At 31.8% G+C, this 17,753-nt stretch overlaps 1 protein-coding gene across 2 annotated transcripts in view; it reads right to left on the bottom strand.

Annotated features, from left to right (window-relative positions):
• NCAM2 (neural cell adhesion molecule 2) overlaps positions 1 to 17,753 on the bottom strand; it is a 413,016-nt gene that overhangs the window by 140,316 nt on the left and 254,947 nt on the right. The gene's annotated exons all lie outside the window — the stretch shown is intronic.

Raw genomic sequence — 17,753 nt, 5'->3', positions numbered from 1 at the left:
TGTGGTGAGTTGGAGGATTTTAGGACTGATCAAGGAAAAATACACAATAGGCTTTATCTGGATGGGGTTTGAGTTGCATAAGAAGATTAATTATTCATAACAGGAGACCTTCCAGAGAAAGTGTGTGTTTGTGGGGGAAGGGGAAAGCACTGGGAAACAGAAGGATGCAAGGGAACTCCTGGGAGAGAGGAGAATTTGAGTCAGGGTGGTGTGTGTGTTTAGATAATGTCACTCAGCAGCATATCATGGAGTCTCTCAATTAGAGAAGCCCAAAGGGCAGAATGGCTTGGAGTCTTGCATAGGCCCAGAGTTTGTCTTATCTATGGCCAGTAGAACGTGAGTACAGGGTATGCTTCTAAATGATTAAAATATGCTTATTTGGACAATATGTAAAACAGTTGGATGTGTAAATTTTTGAATTTGGTGCTAATGAGGTTTTGAGATAATGGTCTCAGCCGGCTGTGAGGAAGAAAACATCATAAGGACCAATAAACAAGGGCTCTTTTTGGCTCATTTATATAAGATGAATGAAGGTAATGTTAGGTAGTATTGGATATGTTGGATAGAAAGGGTTATCTTGGTATTAAAAACTGAGTAGATTACTATAATATCTGAATAGATAACAGAACAAATCATCAAAAAGTCATAAAACTCATAATTTTGGGAAGCTACATTACATGTTTTTTGAAAGCACAAATTTTGTAAGACCAACATAATTGTCATCTGTGACAGACTGTCAGAAGGAAAGAGAAGTTGCAGCTTCTTTTATTTTTCCCCCAGTAAATCATGTAATTTTGCTCCATTAGCTAAGTTGTATAGTACGGTCTTACAAACACTTCTGTCAAAAGTCAATAAGTAGCCTGAGCTTATCCTAAAATATGAGCTAAATGTTCAGAGTAACACTGGGGTGATAAATTGAATATCAGTCAAAAATGAACTGCTGTAAATCATTTGTTAGTATCTTTATTAATTCCTTCAAGTTAAAGAAAACCGATCATATATGTGTCAACAAGTTTAAAAATAATACAGAGTTCCAGTTCTGGACAAATTAGAGTCATCCTACTACATGCTGTCTGTGTCACTTAATTCATCTATAATACTTGGACAGAATGAATGGATAAGCTGACTGAGAACTCTGAAATGTAAATAGTAGCAGGCATACTGCTACTAAAAAACATCAGAATTTGAAATGCTACAAGACGATCTGTGAAATAATCTTTTTTTCTTTTTCTTCCTTAGCCTGATAGCCCAAAAGTCAAAAGTGAGAATCAACATGGCCTGAGGTCCAGAAAAGCCTTCTAGTTTGGGCTCAAGTAGCAGTAAAGAAATCTCCTGATAGTGACAAGGGCAGCAGCGAGAAGCCTGCAAGTGCCTAAGACTGAGAGAGGTGATTCTTACTGGTCAATCAGAAGAGCTGTAGTCTCAAGAGAGTAAGACAAACTCCTACTGCTTTTCTCCTTGTCTTTCCTCCAGCTAGTCGACCCTGAATGAAGGTATATTTGGAGCAGAGAAGGGGTAAATTAACCCCCAGTTTATTGGCTACAGCACTGAAAACTGGAGACTCAAGGAATATAAAGTATGAGAGAGATCACTGAGTAGGAAGAGCTTGGAAACACAACAACATCAAGTTATTTATGACATCTGGAGCTCAGCCCTGAGCTGTGCATGTGTGAATCTGATCTAAAATAGTACTAAGACTTTGAGAATTGAAATAAGAGTGAGACCACCACACCAGTGTAGAATGGCCACTGGTACACATGCAAGACAGACTTGAAACACTGAAAAGGGTTTGAAAAATGAAAATGATTTTTGAATCTACAAATCACAGAATGCTGGTCACAATATGTGGCTTGAATTTAAACAAATGTATTGTCTATGAAAATAAAAATATCAATATTCTCCGTAGGACTGAAATAAAACCCAGTGTCTCATAATGATATTGAAAATTCAGGATATAATCTAAAAAGTTTTGGCTTATAAAGAACTAGGAATATCTCCTGCTAATGAGAAATGCCTGTGGCATGTTAACACGTGTTGGATTATCTAAAAAATATTTTAAAGCAACTATTTTAAACATCTTCTAAAGAGTATGGGTGAACGATCTTGAAATTAATGCAAAGATAGTCTCTGCAAAGGCATGTAATATATTTTAAAATAATTAAATAAATATTATAACTAAAATTTTAATTACGAAAAATATTCAAGCTGAAAACAAAACACAACAAAACTTGCAGATCTAACTTAAATGAAAATGGTCGAATCTCATGATGAAAAGGATATATACTGTCTAAATGGATAAAAATAAATAACCAAATTATGTTTTTCTATTAAAATTTTTCTTAAAATATAATAATATAGGTAGAATAAAAGTATAAAAAAAAGAAAGTATATACCATTCCAACACTAGTTATGAGAGCTGAAGTATCTACGTTAATATCAATGAAAGTAGATTTCAGAGCAAATAACATTACATAGTATAAAGTGGAAGATTACATAATATAAAAGGGCTGGTTTTTAAAAAAAAATATATGACAATCCTACATGTGCATTTGCCTCACTAAAGAACTTCAAAATATATAAAGCAAAAACTGATGCAAAGCTACTGTTAGTGACTTTGAAACTTAAGAAATGAGAGAAAAGACAAAATAAATCTATATCAAGCAGAAAGGAAAAATAATACAAATAAAAAAGATATCAATAAAATAGAAAAAAAAATAATAGATTATATAAAGAAACCAACAAAGATTCTTTCAAGGAATAACACAATTAATGAACCTCTAGTAAGACTCAGAAAGAAAAAGAAAGATTAGACAGATTGTCAATATCAGAAGTAAAAGAAGGATTTTCACTATAAATTCCACATAAAGTAAAAAGATAAGAAAATGAATGATACAGCCAAATCTTGCACACAAATTCAACAATGTTGAAGAGGTGGACCTTTCCTTGAATACAACAAACTTTGGAAACTCACTCAAGATGACATAGATAATTCAAATAGTTCTATTAACTATTAAAGAATATATGTTGTTAAAAGCCTTCTGAAAAGGAAATTTCTAGAACCAGATGGTTTATCTGGTGAACTTTACCAAATATTTAAAGAAATAATACAATTTCTACACAATTTCTTAAAAAAAATATGAGGGAATATTTCTCAACTCATTTTATAAGGTGTGCATTAAAACGATAATTTAACCAAAACATTTTTGTAAAAGAACAAGGTCATAGAAATTATATTACCTGGTTTTAAGGTACATGTAAAGTTACAGTAATTAGGACAGTGTGATAATGGTGCAGAGATAGACACATAGATCAGTGGAACAGAAGAAGAGTCCATAAATAGACTCATACAAATACAATTATTTTTTATTTTACAAAGTCCAATGCAGAAATGACATTCTTCTAAAAACATTTTTTTAAATGACTGAATATCCATACGGAAATACATGAACAGAGCACAGAACTCACTCCTTAAACAAAAATCAACCCCAAATTGATCAAAGATCCAAATTCGAAACATAAAATTATAAAACTTTCAAAAAAAAAAAAAAACATGGGAACAATCTTTGTGACTTGGAGTTAGGTAAAGACTTCTTAGATATGACATCGAAAGAATGGTTCATAAAAGAAAAAGATTAATACTTCTTCTTTCAAATTAAAATTATAATGCTTTGTTTTCTGAATGACACTTTAAGTAAATGAAAAGACAAGCCACAGCATGGGGGAAAAGTACTTGCAAATCAGGTATCTGAGCAAGGAATTGTATCCAAAATATATTTTAAAAAGTCTAAATTCAATGGTAATAAAATGTTCAAAATTTAGACACATAACTAAAGATAATGTTTGGAAGCAAAAATACGTTTATGGCATTTTTAGAAGCAACTCAAACTACAACAGTTAAAAAAATATCCAATTAGAATATGGACAAAGACATGAAGAGAGATTTTACTGAAAAGGACAAACAAATGAGAAATAACCACATGAAAAGATGTTCACTATCATTAGCCGTTACAAAATGACTTTGCCTTTTAATTGAAGAAATGAAAATTAAAACCAGAGGTTCTACTACACACTTATTATGCATAAAATTAAAAGCAAACAAACAAACAAAAAAACCTCAGAGCATCAAATGTTGGTGAGAATGACGAACAACTTAAACATTATGAGTGAGAAATCAAAATTATACAGTCATTGGGGAAAACAGTTCAGCAGTTTCTTATAAAATTAAACATATACTTACCTTATGGCCCTGTAACCCTATACCTAGGTATTTACCCTACATTGATGAATTTATGATCAGATAACAATTTGCATACAGTCAAGTTTATAGCAGCTCTATTTATAACTGCAAAACGTGGATACATATAACAAGTTAGATGATTCTTGGGGCATTATGCTGAATGAATTAAGACAAAGGTTATATGTAGAATAATTTCATTTATATGACATTCTTGAAAAGACAAAACTTATGGTGGCAGGTAAAAAAATGGTTGTTGGGGACTTAGAGGCTGAAGGAAGGAGTGCATCCATGAAAGGAAACTACTGAGGCCAGGGGTGGGGGTCGGGCAGGGAATTCCCAAATAAATTAGAAGGAACAATTTCCAAAGCTCAAATAGAGGAAAAAACAGTTCCTACTCCCAGAAGCCAGAATAATAATTTTTAAAAAACTTATAATGCACGTTAAATACAGTATTCAGTAAGATTTTATCTCAGAAGTGGAGCAAAATCAGCTCTGGGGTATTCTAATCTTATCTAATAAAGCTTAAAGTTATGAACTGAAAGAATTAAACTGTTTCCAAGAAAATTATCTGCATTTGTGGACAAAGATCTAAATGTTTAAGGAAAAACAAAGATATTCAGCATATTACAAAGGTAAAATCCACAATCTGGCACCCAAATTAAAATGACTAAATACGCAAAGAAGCAGGAAATATGAGACACGAAGAGAAAAAAAAAAAAATACAACCAACCAAAACTGACTCAGAAATGACACGGATAATACAATTAGTAGACAAGAATATTAAAGTAGCTATTATAACTGTATTCGGTATCTTGAAGAGTCTTAAAAAAATGATCATGCTAAAGACTTTGATGATATTTAAAAAATCAAATTTCTACATATTAAATCTACAGTGTCTGAATCAAAAATACATGAGCTAGGATTAATAGTAGATTAAATACTCCAGAAGAAAAGATTACTCATATTGAACTATAGCAACAGAAATGGTCCGAGAAGTAATATATGAAGTAAAAAAAAAGCTAAAGAAATGAACAGAATATCTAAGAACTGTGGAATAATCAAGTTGCCTCATACATGTGAAATTGGAATCCTAAAGGAGTGTGGAACAGAAAACAAGAGGTAAACATCTAATAGCTGAAACATTTCTAAAATTTATAAGAAGTATAATCCATATTTGTCAGTGAAACTCAAATATGAAAATAATCAAGAAAATCACACCAAGGCATATGAATCCAAATTGCTTTAAACAAGTGATAATGAGAAAATCTTTAAAAATATGGGAGGACTGGATGGGTGGCATACTTTATGTACAGAGGCATAAAACCAGGAGAAAACAGTTTTGATCTGAACTATATCAGGCCAAAGATAATGACTCATAAATGTTAAGGGTCTGCAATGAAAGAACTGTCAATTTAGAATTCTATATTGAGCAAAACTTCATTTCAAATACAAAGGTGAAATAGTTTCTTGGACATTCAATAGTTGAAGTTAATTATCCTTATATGAACTGCACTGCAAGAAATGGTAAAGGAATTCATTCAGGCATTTGGGAACTGATATCTGATAGTAATCGGGATACACAAAATACTGAAGAGCCCTGGAAATGGTAACTATGTAGATACATAGAAAAGCCTTATTGTCTTTATAAATAAGCCATGTTAAGAGCTAATTGACAATTTAAAGAAAGAAAACAAAAACAAAATCATCTATTGTGAAGTTGTGGTAGGCAGAATACTGCCCCTCACCCCCCATCACCTGGCAAAGATGTCAACACCTTAAACCTAGCCACCTATGAATACATTAAGTTACATGGTGAATGGACTTTACAGACAGAATTATCATCATACACATAAAACTGGAAGAGCATCCTATATTATTCAAGTAAGACCAATCACATGAGCCCTTAAAAACAGAGAGTTCCAGATGGAAGAAGTAGTAGAAGGAGGTACAGCAAAAGATGTCAGAAATATTTCAGATATGAGAAAGATTTAAATCATTGTTGCTGGCACTGGAGGAAGAAGCCCAGAGGGAGGCCTCTCAAAGCTAAGTGCAGCCTCCTCCAAGTGATATCCTGCAAAGAAACAGGCCTTCAGTTCTACAGCAGAAAGACTATGAATTCTGCCAACAACCTGGATGACAGGAGAAGGGCTTCTTCCCCAGAGGTTGCAGCAAGGAGCATAATCTTGCTGATACCTTGATTTTATAATACATGATAAAATTAATTATAGTATTAATATATTTCTATAATACCCTGAGCAGATCCCAGCTTAGCATACTTGGATTTATGACTTATAGAACCTGTGAAATATTAAATTGCTGTTTTAAGTCACCAAATTTGTGGTAATTTATTATCACAGAAATGGAAAACAATACAAAGTTTATAACTTATGTATTTATAAAACGTGTAACGATAGCACAAGGCTGAAAGAAGTTACTGTTATTCAATAGGTAAAAGGGTATAATATCATCTGAAAGATTAAAAAATCAACTACTAAAATAACATAACAATGAGTTATAGTTAATGAGCCAAGACAGAAGATTAATTGATTGATAAAAAATAGGCCAAAAATCTAAAGAAGGAAGAAATGGGGAACAAAAAACATAAGACAAAGAGAAAACAAATAGCAAGATTTAAATCCACTAAATTGATATGATATTTAATGTAAATTGTGTGAACATTTCAATACAAAGGCAGGGACTGTTGGAACTGATTTAAAAAAAAAAAAAGATCTTACTATATACTGCCTTCAAAAAACAATTATATTGAAATTAAAAGGAAGAAAAAATTATGCAAACGCCAATTGAGAGAAAGCTGAATTAGTTATACCAACACCAGTCAGAGTAGGTTTCAAGCAAAGAATTACCAATAATAAATAGGATCATTTCTGAATGATGAAGTCAATTAATCAAGACAACATAACAATTCTAAACTTTTATGCACATAATAACATAGCTTCAAAACTCATAAAGCAGAAACTAATAGAATTGCAAGGAGAAATAACTTAATATAATATCTAATTTAATTTAAATAAAATAATATCAAATTTATAATTTTATTAGAGATTAATAGCCCTATCTCAATAACTACTAGAGCAAGTAGACAGAAGTTAAAAAGATAGAGAAGACTTGATCAACATTATCAATTGACCCTAAATCAATGATGACTACTAAAACTCCAACAAAACCAGCAGATTATAAATTCCATTTTCATGTACAGAGCATACATTTGGAAAGATCTAAATCAAAGAAAGTGTATTCTCTGACCACATTAGAGCCAAATTAGAAATTATGACAGAAAATAATAAAGACCAGATCAGAAATCAATACAATCGAAAAAAGGAAAACAACAATGAAATGAATGAGACTGAATCTGTTTCGAGAGACCAATTAACTGATAAAACTGTAGTCGCACGGATAAGTAAAAAGTGAGGAACAGGGAGAGAATGAGAGAGCAAGAGAGAGACAGGGAAAACATAACAAATCACCAGTATTGGAAATGAGAAAATCAGCATGTCTACAGATTCTAAAGTTACTAGCAAGATAATAAGGAGATATCGTAAACAATTTTATGCCTATATAGTCAGCAACTTAGATGAAATAGGCAAATCCCTTGAAAGGCATAAACTACCAAATTTCACTTAGGAAATAGAAAACCTAAATACTCATTTATCTATTAAAAAATTGAAACAGTAGTTTAAAATCTTGCCACAGTGTAAACTCTAGACCCAGATGGCTTTAATAATGAATTCTACTAAATATTTAATGTAAAAAGTTCAAATTAAGCATCAATTCTCCCAATATAAAAAAGAAAGTTCTTTTCAACTCATTTAATGAGGCTGATAATACTCTGATACCAAAAGCAGACAAATGCAAGCTGCAGATCAAGATGCCTTAAGAAAACAAATGCAAAATCTCTTCCAAAAATCTTAGGAAATTAAATCCAACAGTATATAATAACAAATCATGGCCAAGTGGGAATATAAAGTTACTTATTAACATTCAAAAATTAAATAATGTATTTCACGAAATTAATAGATTATAAATATGAGCTGTAATATAATCTCAGTAGACTTTTTAAAAAGGTGATTGAAAAAATCCACAATTCATTCTTGATAAAAATCTTCTATTAATTTTCTCAACCTGATAAAGAACAACTCTAGAAAACATATACCTAATAACATATATAATTCTAAAGAATGAGTATTTTCCCCCAAATTAAAGTCAAGGCAAGGATGGTCACTTGCTTTGTTTCTATTCAACTCTGTACTATAGGTTCTTGCCAGTATGATATGGCAAGGGGAAATAAAAGGTATTTATATTGGAAAGGAAGTAGAACTGTCTTTATTCACAGGTAACACTTTTATCTACGTAGAGAATCCTATAGAACTTAACAACGTAAGCAACTACACCTAATAATCAAAATTAGTAATGTTTTAGAATTCGACATACATATAATTGTGTCCTCACTTAACATCATTGATAGTCTCTGCAACTTTAAGTGAAATGATGTGACATATAACAAAATCAACTTTACTCTAGGCTAATGACTCTAAACAGGAATTATGTTCCTACAACTTCTCCTCAATGTTATAACAAAACGACCTTGAATGAAACGAGGATCTGCTGTACGCAACAATTGTATGTATAGTCACCAAAAACTGTAATTTAAAATTAAAAGAAAATGAACAGAATTAAAACTTAAAAATATTTAGAGAAAAATCTGATAAAATAACTGCTATAGTTATATGCAAAACATCAGAACACTACTGAGAGAAATTAAGCATTTAAATATTTAGAGATATATATTGTAGTCATAGAACACAAGGATCGATACTGTCAAGAAGACAATTCTCCACAAACTGATCTATAGCTTCAACATAATTCTGATAAAAATTATGGCTGTGTGTGTGCACATGTGCATGTGTGTATGTAAAAATTGACAGTTTGACTCTGAAATTAATATGAAAATGAGAAGGATTTAGACATTCTATTCTGAAACTACTTTAAAAAGGACAAAATTGAAGGACTTACAAAATATTATTCTGACATAATGAAGCTATAGCAAACAAGAGAGTTTGAGATTTGTGCAGACAAATAGATGAATGGAACAGAACAGAGTCCCTAAGACATGTACTATCAATTTATTTTGAATCATGGAAAGGCCAATCAATTAATAAAATTTATAGTCCTTTCAATCAAAAAGACATTTACATGTAAAAAAAAATGACCAAATCAATACACCATATGCAGAAATTAAAGTGAAATTGCTCATAGACATAAATATAAAACCAAAAATTACAAACTTCTAGAAGAAAAAGTTAGGGGAAAATCTTACTGTATTTAAGTTAGACAATGATTTCTTATATTTTGCACAATAAACACAATTCATTAAAAAGAAAGAAAATCAAACATCATCAAAATAACTTTTGCCCCCTGAAGCTACTGTTAAGAAAATGAAAGGACAAGCCACAGATTGAGTAAAAATATTTCTGAATGACATATTTGATAAATGAAGGTTATAAACAATTTTGAAATCTCAATAATAAGAAAACAACTCATGAAAATGTATTAAAGTTTTAAAAAGACATTTTACAAGAAAAAATAAAAAGATGAGTGGGAAGCATAAGAAAAGCTTCTCAACATCTTTATGCATTAGACAAATGCAAGTTAAATCCTCAATGTGAAACCACTAAACACGTATTAAAATGTCGAAACTTAAAAGATCTGACCATACTGCATTTTGATGAGGATGTGGAACAACTAGAATGCCCACACACTGCTTCTGGGAATGTAAAATAGCACAACTACATTGGAAAACAACTTGACAGGGTTTTTTTTTTTTTTTTTTTTTTTTTTAAGCTAAACTATATCTACTATATGATCTAACCGTACCTTTCACAGGCATTTATTTACCCAAGAGAAAAAAGAAACATATGTCCTTACTGATAGTTATATACAAATGCTTATAGCAGCTTTATTTGTAAGCCAAAAACATGAAGATCCCAAACTGTCATTTTGTTGAATGGATAGCAAATTGTGAAAAATTCCTAAAAATAAATATTACTAAGCAATAAAAAGGAATGGAGTATTCTGCATGGGACAACATGGATGAATCTCAAAATAACTTTGATTAATGAAAGAAAAGTGATAGGATTCACTTAAAAGTTACTATATACTGCATGATTACTCTCATATAAATTCTAGAAATTTTGGAGTAATAGACATGATCACCATATTTACTTTCTCAATTTAGACAGAATATGTATAGTAGAATGCAAAATAAAATGCATGCAAAATAACTGGAATTGGATTAGTAGATTGGTAATATAAGGGAGGAAATGTCTTCAAGGCAATAGTAAAATAATCTGGATTATTTAACCTAAAGAGGAAAAAAAACGGTAAGTAGAAATCATTATCAAATAAAATATCTTTTGTGATTGGGGTAATGACACTTTTGTACAAAATTATTAAAAACCGAAGAAGTCATCCCCAAAGTTATTGACTGCCTTCTGCATGCAAAACTCCAAGATATTCCTGGAAGTGATAATTTACCTCTGTTCTTGAAGCAATATGGTCTAGTCTGTGAGATAATTTCACACATAAATGGATAATTTCAAGTCAGTGTGATAATTACACTGATAGATTAGCGTGATGGAGGCGGATTATAGCTCTGCTGGAAAAATTGTAAAACATCTCTGGGGATAGTTGGGTGTCTATTAATTGTTTTCCAACAAAGACAATGGCTTTGGAATTTATGATGGACTGGAAATCCCTCTAGATATCCTAAAAGTCATTTTCTGCAGTGATAGTTTGTACTTGGACTAACCAATTTGTGAAGCCTACTTTGAGCTTCTTTGAGCTTTCCCAGTGAGATCATGGTGGTGCAAGCTGAAGACATAGCACCGTCCTCATGGATGCATTGGGCCATGTGGAGTCTTGCATGTGATAGGATCTGGAAGACCTGATGCCTCCTTGCATTCTTTCCCTCTTGCTGTACAAAGATTTAAAAACAAAACCTTTACATGATCATACTCTGTGGAATCTGGTGAGTCCTTTCAAATACCTCACTTTGGAAACCTTTACAGAGATGTGCCCAGTACTATGAGATCTCAAGGAGAAAATCATGTGATGAGGCAGAGGAAATTTAAAAAACTTGCTAGAAATGAGGATTAAACTGTCTTAAAAGTGCAAATGAAAATTAACCTGAATTAAAAGGAGACAGAGAAAATTATTTTAGACAGAGATCGTTCATTCTTTCATCCCAGTAAAAATAAGCATACCTGCATAAATGGGATAACCAAATTGTATTTTAAAATACAACCTGCTGCAGGGAACTTGTTTTACTTACAACTGGATATTTATTTAATTTGTATCTAACTAAAATTAAATTCTCTCTGCTTCTTAACTATTTTCACTATTAAAAATGCACATGCCCTAGATACCTACTCTTTTATTAAAAGCCATTGTATATTGTACGAAAAAAAAAAAAAAAAAAGAAAGCAAAGAGATACTGGTCATAAGTAACTTGAGGTGTAAATGAAATACTAAAATGGCTTCCTAAATTATCTTTTAGTGTAGCACATTTTGAAAAACAAAACTCATGAATGTCTTTACAAAGTAACTGTAACGTGAATCGTGCTGAATGTCATTCATATCCACACATGTCATATGGTACCTGGACGGTATCTTTTACTTTACTGATTGATTAAAAAAAAAAAAAAAAAGCACATTATTGAGGTAGCCTGTGGCCCTTTATAGATTTCTTGAATTTTTGTTGTTGTTATTATCGTAGCATTATTGTTGGTGTTACAAATGATAGGATTCACTTTTGTACATATCAAATAAATGTTAGAGAAAAAATACAAAGACCAATCTATCTCTATATGATCAGCAGGAGACTGCCATCCAGGGAATAAGTGAGTTCAGTTAGGGATCTGATTTAAACCATGAGAAAATTCTGTCTTCTCCTTAATCAAGGATTAAAAGGCGCGTGTTGTAAAAGGAATACATGCTTTTCTACAGCCTGTCAAATAGGACATTATCCCACTATAAGTGTGCTTGAAAATTCTCGGCAAAAGACAAATACAGATTGAAGAAGAGGCAAGAAACTATATTAACTATTCACATCAATTATTTATCTTGAAGAGAAAAGCAAAGAAAGATGAGCCTATATTTTTGCAGGTGATCGATCTATCTATAACATTTTCTATTACCTGACAATTTCTAAATTAATGGTTGGATAAGAATTAAAGAGAAAAAAAAAACAAACATTTTTTTGTTTGTTTTCCCAGACTGCTAATCTTTGACATTTAATACGATCATTAGGAAAAAAAAATAATAAAATTTTTTAAATGTTCTGTTTTTTTTGACAAATATTTGTTGACTCTTTGGTCAATTATATATTGTATATTATTGTTACATATTACAAATTACCTCATAATTTGTAATCATTAAGCAGACTTAAAATATCTCTCCTCATAGTCATCAATTATTGATATACAAGAGGCTAATTCACTATATTACACATATATGCTTTACATTACATACTTTGTATACAATTTAAAGAAAAATTCTGACTTTTCATTTTTTTAATAAAATTATTTTCCTAGTTTTCTTAACTTTAATAAATAACTAGAAATAGTTAGGAATACAAAATCACTGCTTGAGTATCAATTACAGTAACAAAGTGCACTATGCAATCACAAACCTATTTGCAGAAATATCTCTGGCCATTGTCATCACTGTTGATTTTAATGTTCAAAGGAAGAGTAAAGACACAATTGCTTTAAAATTATACTACTAGGTGTTTTCATCCACTCTCAATTGTCCCTGCCTCCGTTATGTTATCCCAAGTTTGAACTCGCAGTTAGTAGACCATTCTTCACAAATTACAAAAGGTTCGGAAAATAATGAATCATTATATCTTAAAAGAACATTTTACAAAAATAACTCTCTACTGGCTATATTTTAAATTTAAAAGTTATTTCCACATGTGTCATCAGTATGAACATTTCTGAGTAGTTCTGGAGAGCATTTTATTTAACTAAAAGCTAGGAATCTGATTTGATGGTGAAAAGGTGGGCATAGGTTAAAACAAGAGAAATGATTTTGGTCCTCTTTTAAAGAATGTACCCATGATTTGTGTATAAGTGTGTGTGTTGGGGGGGGGCGGGTATAATTATTTAGTAATTAAAAAAAAAAAAAAGTCCAGGAATTTATAGAAAAAAATGGCTAGCCAGTTCAGCAAATATATAATAATAATATAAAAAGTTACAATACTAAAAGTAAGGCAGCCACTGGAGGTTAATGAAATGCAAAGGAACGTTCAGGCACTTTGGAAAGCTTAACCTAAGATCCAATAAAGAGCATATGTAAGCACATAAAGAAAAATATTTGAGAAATATCAAGAACACATCAACTTTTGCTAGATGAGGGAAACCAGATGATTGAAATATAATATCAAGTCACGTGGCAAGATTTCTATCAAATTACCAACCAAAGGTACCTGTGAATTTATCTACATCCTCACCCATTTTTGACTCATTTCCTCCATGCTCAGCAAAAAAATATATCTTCCTTATGTTCAAGGTAAGTCTTCCTTGAAAACGTCCTGAATTCTGAGTACTTCCTCTACACCTTAATTCAAGTTTTTAATGCTTCCTGTTTAATAACTGATTCCAACCAGCTGAGCTAATAGGTGTCATGCCTTCAGTACTTTCATTCTTCGGTGAATGTCCATGTACATTCATTCTTCAAGTCATTACAGTCTGAAATTTAACCAGTAACTCAAATGATACTGTTTATCCTAATGTCTCTTTTAACTTCATAATTGCCAAATTCAGCAGATACATTTTGGCTCACACCTGATTGATCACTTCCACTTGCATTTACTACACTGGAAACCTAGAATCCATACTAGAAGTCTTCAAATTACCCTTGATTGCTCTTGCCTCTGTGGCACAAGTGTAACATGAAAGTTTTGCTTCAAATACTACCTGATTATATACCTTTCTCTTCATTTCCTTGTCTTTTGTCACAGGCCCTAATTCTCTCTTACTTGAACTCACTTCGTCTCCCCGCCTCCATCCTTGTCACGTCCATTGCTCTCTAGTTTCTCTGCTCTTTAATGTCTGCTCATCTTTGTCTCACAGAAGAAAGTCCATATTCTTCCGTGACCTGGCCCTACCTTGTTCCAGATGCATCTCGATCTAAGCCCTAAGCCAATGGACTAGCATCACCATCACTTCTTCCCCAAAGTATCATATTCCAGTAACAGTTAAGTTATTGGATCCCCTTTTACATCCTACACTCTTTGCTTTTGCAGAAGGTGTTCTGTCTGTCCCCTCTCTCTATTCAACAAAATAATACTTTTCATCAATAAATTTATCCTAGGTACCAAATAAGCCTTTTCTTGACATATATTAGGCACCCCTTCTTATTATAAAATAGTCTGTGAATATCTATAAAAATCGTACCTGTTATATGCTATTGTATCCAACTACCTTATAAACAATAAGGGACTTTAGTAAAGTTGATTATTTTAAGTTATCGAGATAAAACTATAAGTGGCTTGAGGGAAATGATGCTGTTAGTATTCAAAGCATAATGTAGTGTGAAAAAATATAGCCAGGACTTCACATAAACCTTTTGAATAAATATACAAATTAATTATAAATAATATTGAAACTACTGTTAAAAAATCTTTAGTTGAATTTCCAATATTTTGATAAAGTGATAAGAAAGAAATGATCATCAGAGGTAGAACGTGAGACTTTTAAGATGTCTAAGGCACGCTCAGGGTAGTGATTTCAGAGACATCCCTAAGTCAGAGAATGTTTAGATTGGTTAAGTAGGAAAAAGCAATTAGGACTGCATTTGTCTGCTTTTCCATGAAAACAAACGATTCTAAAGTCTCGGGGCTCAAACACATTGTGCTTTCTTCTTATTAATGTTACATGCCTCTACCTGTAGATTAACTGTGTCTGTCTTCATCATGGCGCCCAAGGTGAGAGAGAAGTTCCTATTTAGATCATGCTAGCTTCATGACAAAAGAAAATAGTAAGAGAAGGATGTGATTCTTTTTGAAGCTTGATTTCAGCCAGAGCAAGTCATATCATCAACTGGGTGGGAATACATATTCCTCCCACTGGAAGCACCACACTTTCATAGTGATGAGCAGTGATGTATAATCTCTTAAAGGGAGGCAAGATAAATATTTGTGAAAAACTAAAGACAGGCATTGAGAAGTATGAAAATCATAGAGTGTCAAAAATAAAAAAATAAAAAAAATAACTTTAACATTTAGTATCACTGGTACTGCAGAGGAACCTAGAAAGGATATCTCTCAATTATTTGTTCAAAAATTTGAGTATACATTGGAAGAAAGAAAATATGAGGGAAAAGTTTGCAAAGTACAAAAAATGGAAGAAAGAGTGGAGCTTCTAGAGCCAGGATTCGGTTATGAAGCATTAAATATAAAGAAACAGTGAATTGGAGCATTTGGTAGGGACTTCAGTATACTTGAGGGAGAAGGAGATGAACAAAAGAGGTCCAGCATAAAGTCCAAATCAGTCAGGATAAAAGTCATTTGCAATTAAGGGAGAGAGCTTGCAATGTAAGTTGGGAAAAAAGTGCATAGAATGAGTTAAATTATGTAACTTAAGAAAGATAATATGGATAATGATATTGTTTTTATTTTACTATTTTTGCAGCCTTAAACTTTTCATTGAAACATCTTAAAGAGGTTTTATAAGAAAGAAATAATAAGAGGATCCATTTAAAAAGAACTCAAGATTTAAAAGGAGCCAATGATCAGGACAAGAATCAATAAGACTGGAGAGAACTGATTTTCTGGCTGAAATAAAGGCAACATGTGAGGAAAAGCACAGATGTCTGTGGGCATTAGTCAATGCATTCCCTTGGCAGGATCCGACTGCATCATTCAGAAGGGAATTAAATCAATGGTTGATTTTGTGAACACCTTTACTTTGAAGAAAAGAGATTCTAAGAATTCTAAGATACAAGTTTGTGATTATAAAGGGAAAATGTGACTAATTAGAATGAGAGATAAAGCATTGTTCAAGTAAAGGAGGGAAGATTAGGATCTGTAGTTGACTCTATTACAGGAAAATGGGAAGTGAAAGGAGGATGATGTGCTTTTGGGAGGGTCAGAGTGTTGGAGACAGACAGGACATAACCTATATGATTGATCTGAGTGGCATAAAAGAACACATTCCCGGCTTTACTTCCTGTGAGCCCTGAAATAATAAATATAAACCTATAGAACTAAATATTCCAGTTTGAATGCAGACCATGACAGATTTGAATACTCAAACTTTGATAATTGAAAGCACTCATCCCTGGCTAATCCTTCCTTCAAAACAAATGTAATCATAAATATACAAACATAGGTAATCTAGTATGGAAACAGATTAGAAAATGTTTTAGAATTCATTAAAGTAGAAATTTTAATAGCAGAATGAATGTAAATGGTTAACATGCCGTGTCTGCCAGAAGACATTTCCTTTTTAATATCAGACTCAAATTAATGTTTTGGTGTGAAATATGCTCATAATTTTATGCATACATACATATATAACATAATAATAGTAAATATTTATATATCTTAAACTTATACTTTTTAAAGAAGTTTATATTGTTAACTAATTTTATAATCCTCATTTTTACAAGAGAATACTGAGCACAGCAATTTGTCTATGACAAAATACACTTATATATGCCACCTTAAATTCTTTTGAAAATAAAGCAAAGCAATGACTAATAATTAACAATAATTAAAGAATAATTAACAAACTAAATAGCTACTGTAAGTTAGCTTTATTATATGTAACAAAAAGAGAAAGAGATTAGAAGTACTTATAGATATAGATACAGATACACACTCTATATTTAAACCTATCCTTCATGTGCTGAAATCTTGTTATGTTGAAGATCAAAACCATTACTGACTGTGGTACTCTTAATAAATATAGAGTTTTATCTGACTCTACACACCTAAAATAGGCTCTGGGACACTAGATCACCTCTAAAGGCCTGGTCCTTTGGTCTCCCAATGACCATGTATAATTTCTACCAGCTTGCCTAGTTTCCATGTCTATACCATCTGGTCTATTCCATTGTATTAGTCATAAATCCAATTTAATTATAGACTTAGAGAAGGAGAGAAAAAATGGCAATGATTTGATATTTTCTTTCCCTTTTAGCATTGTAGTAAGGTTAAACTACCTTCATTCAAGAAAGGAAAGACCAAGTAACTCTTTTAGATCTATATGATATTCCTACTGTTCTCTAGTCTCTTCAAGAAACTAGAGAGATATCTCATGGGGAAAGAGAGGTAGGATATAAAAGAAGACAAATTTATTTTTTCCTGTCCTCTAACTCATAGGAAACCAGTGGCTAACTCTTTAATTCATACTTTATTGATTCTAAAAAGAACAAAATATATTCTGCTTATTGAATCCTGTGTTTGTAGATATTGCTTACTTGTTATTTTAAA

The sequence above is a fragment of the Pteropus alecto genome, unplaced genomic scaffold, assembly GCF_000325575.1.
Source record: "Pteropus alecto unplaced genomic scaffold, ASM32557v1 scaffold81, whole genome shotgun sequence".
NCBI lineage: Eukaryota > Metazoa > Chordata > Mammalia > Chiroptera > Pteropodidae > Pteropus > Pteropus alecto.
Note: the sequence above shows the minus strand (reverse complement) of the source record. Positions and strands in the feature narration are given on the sequence as shown.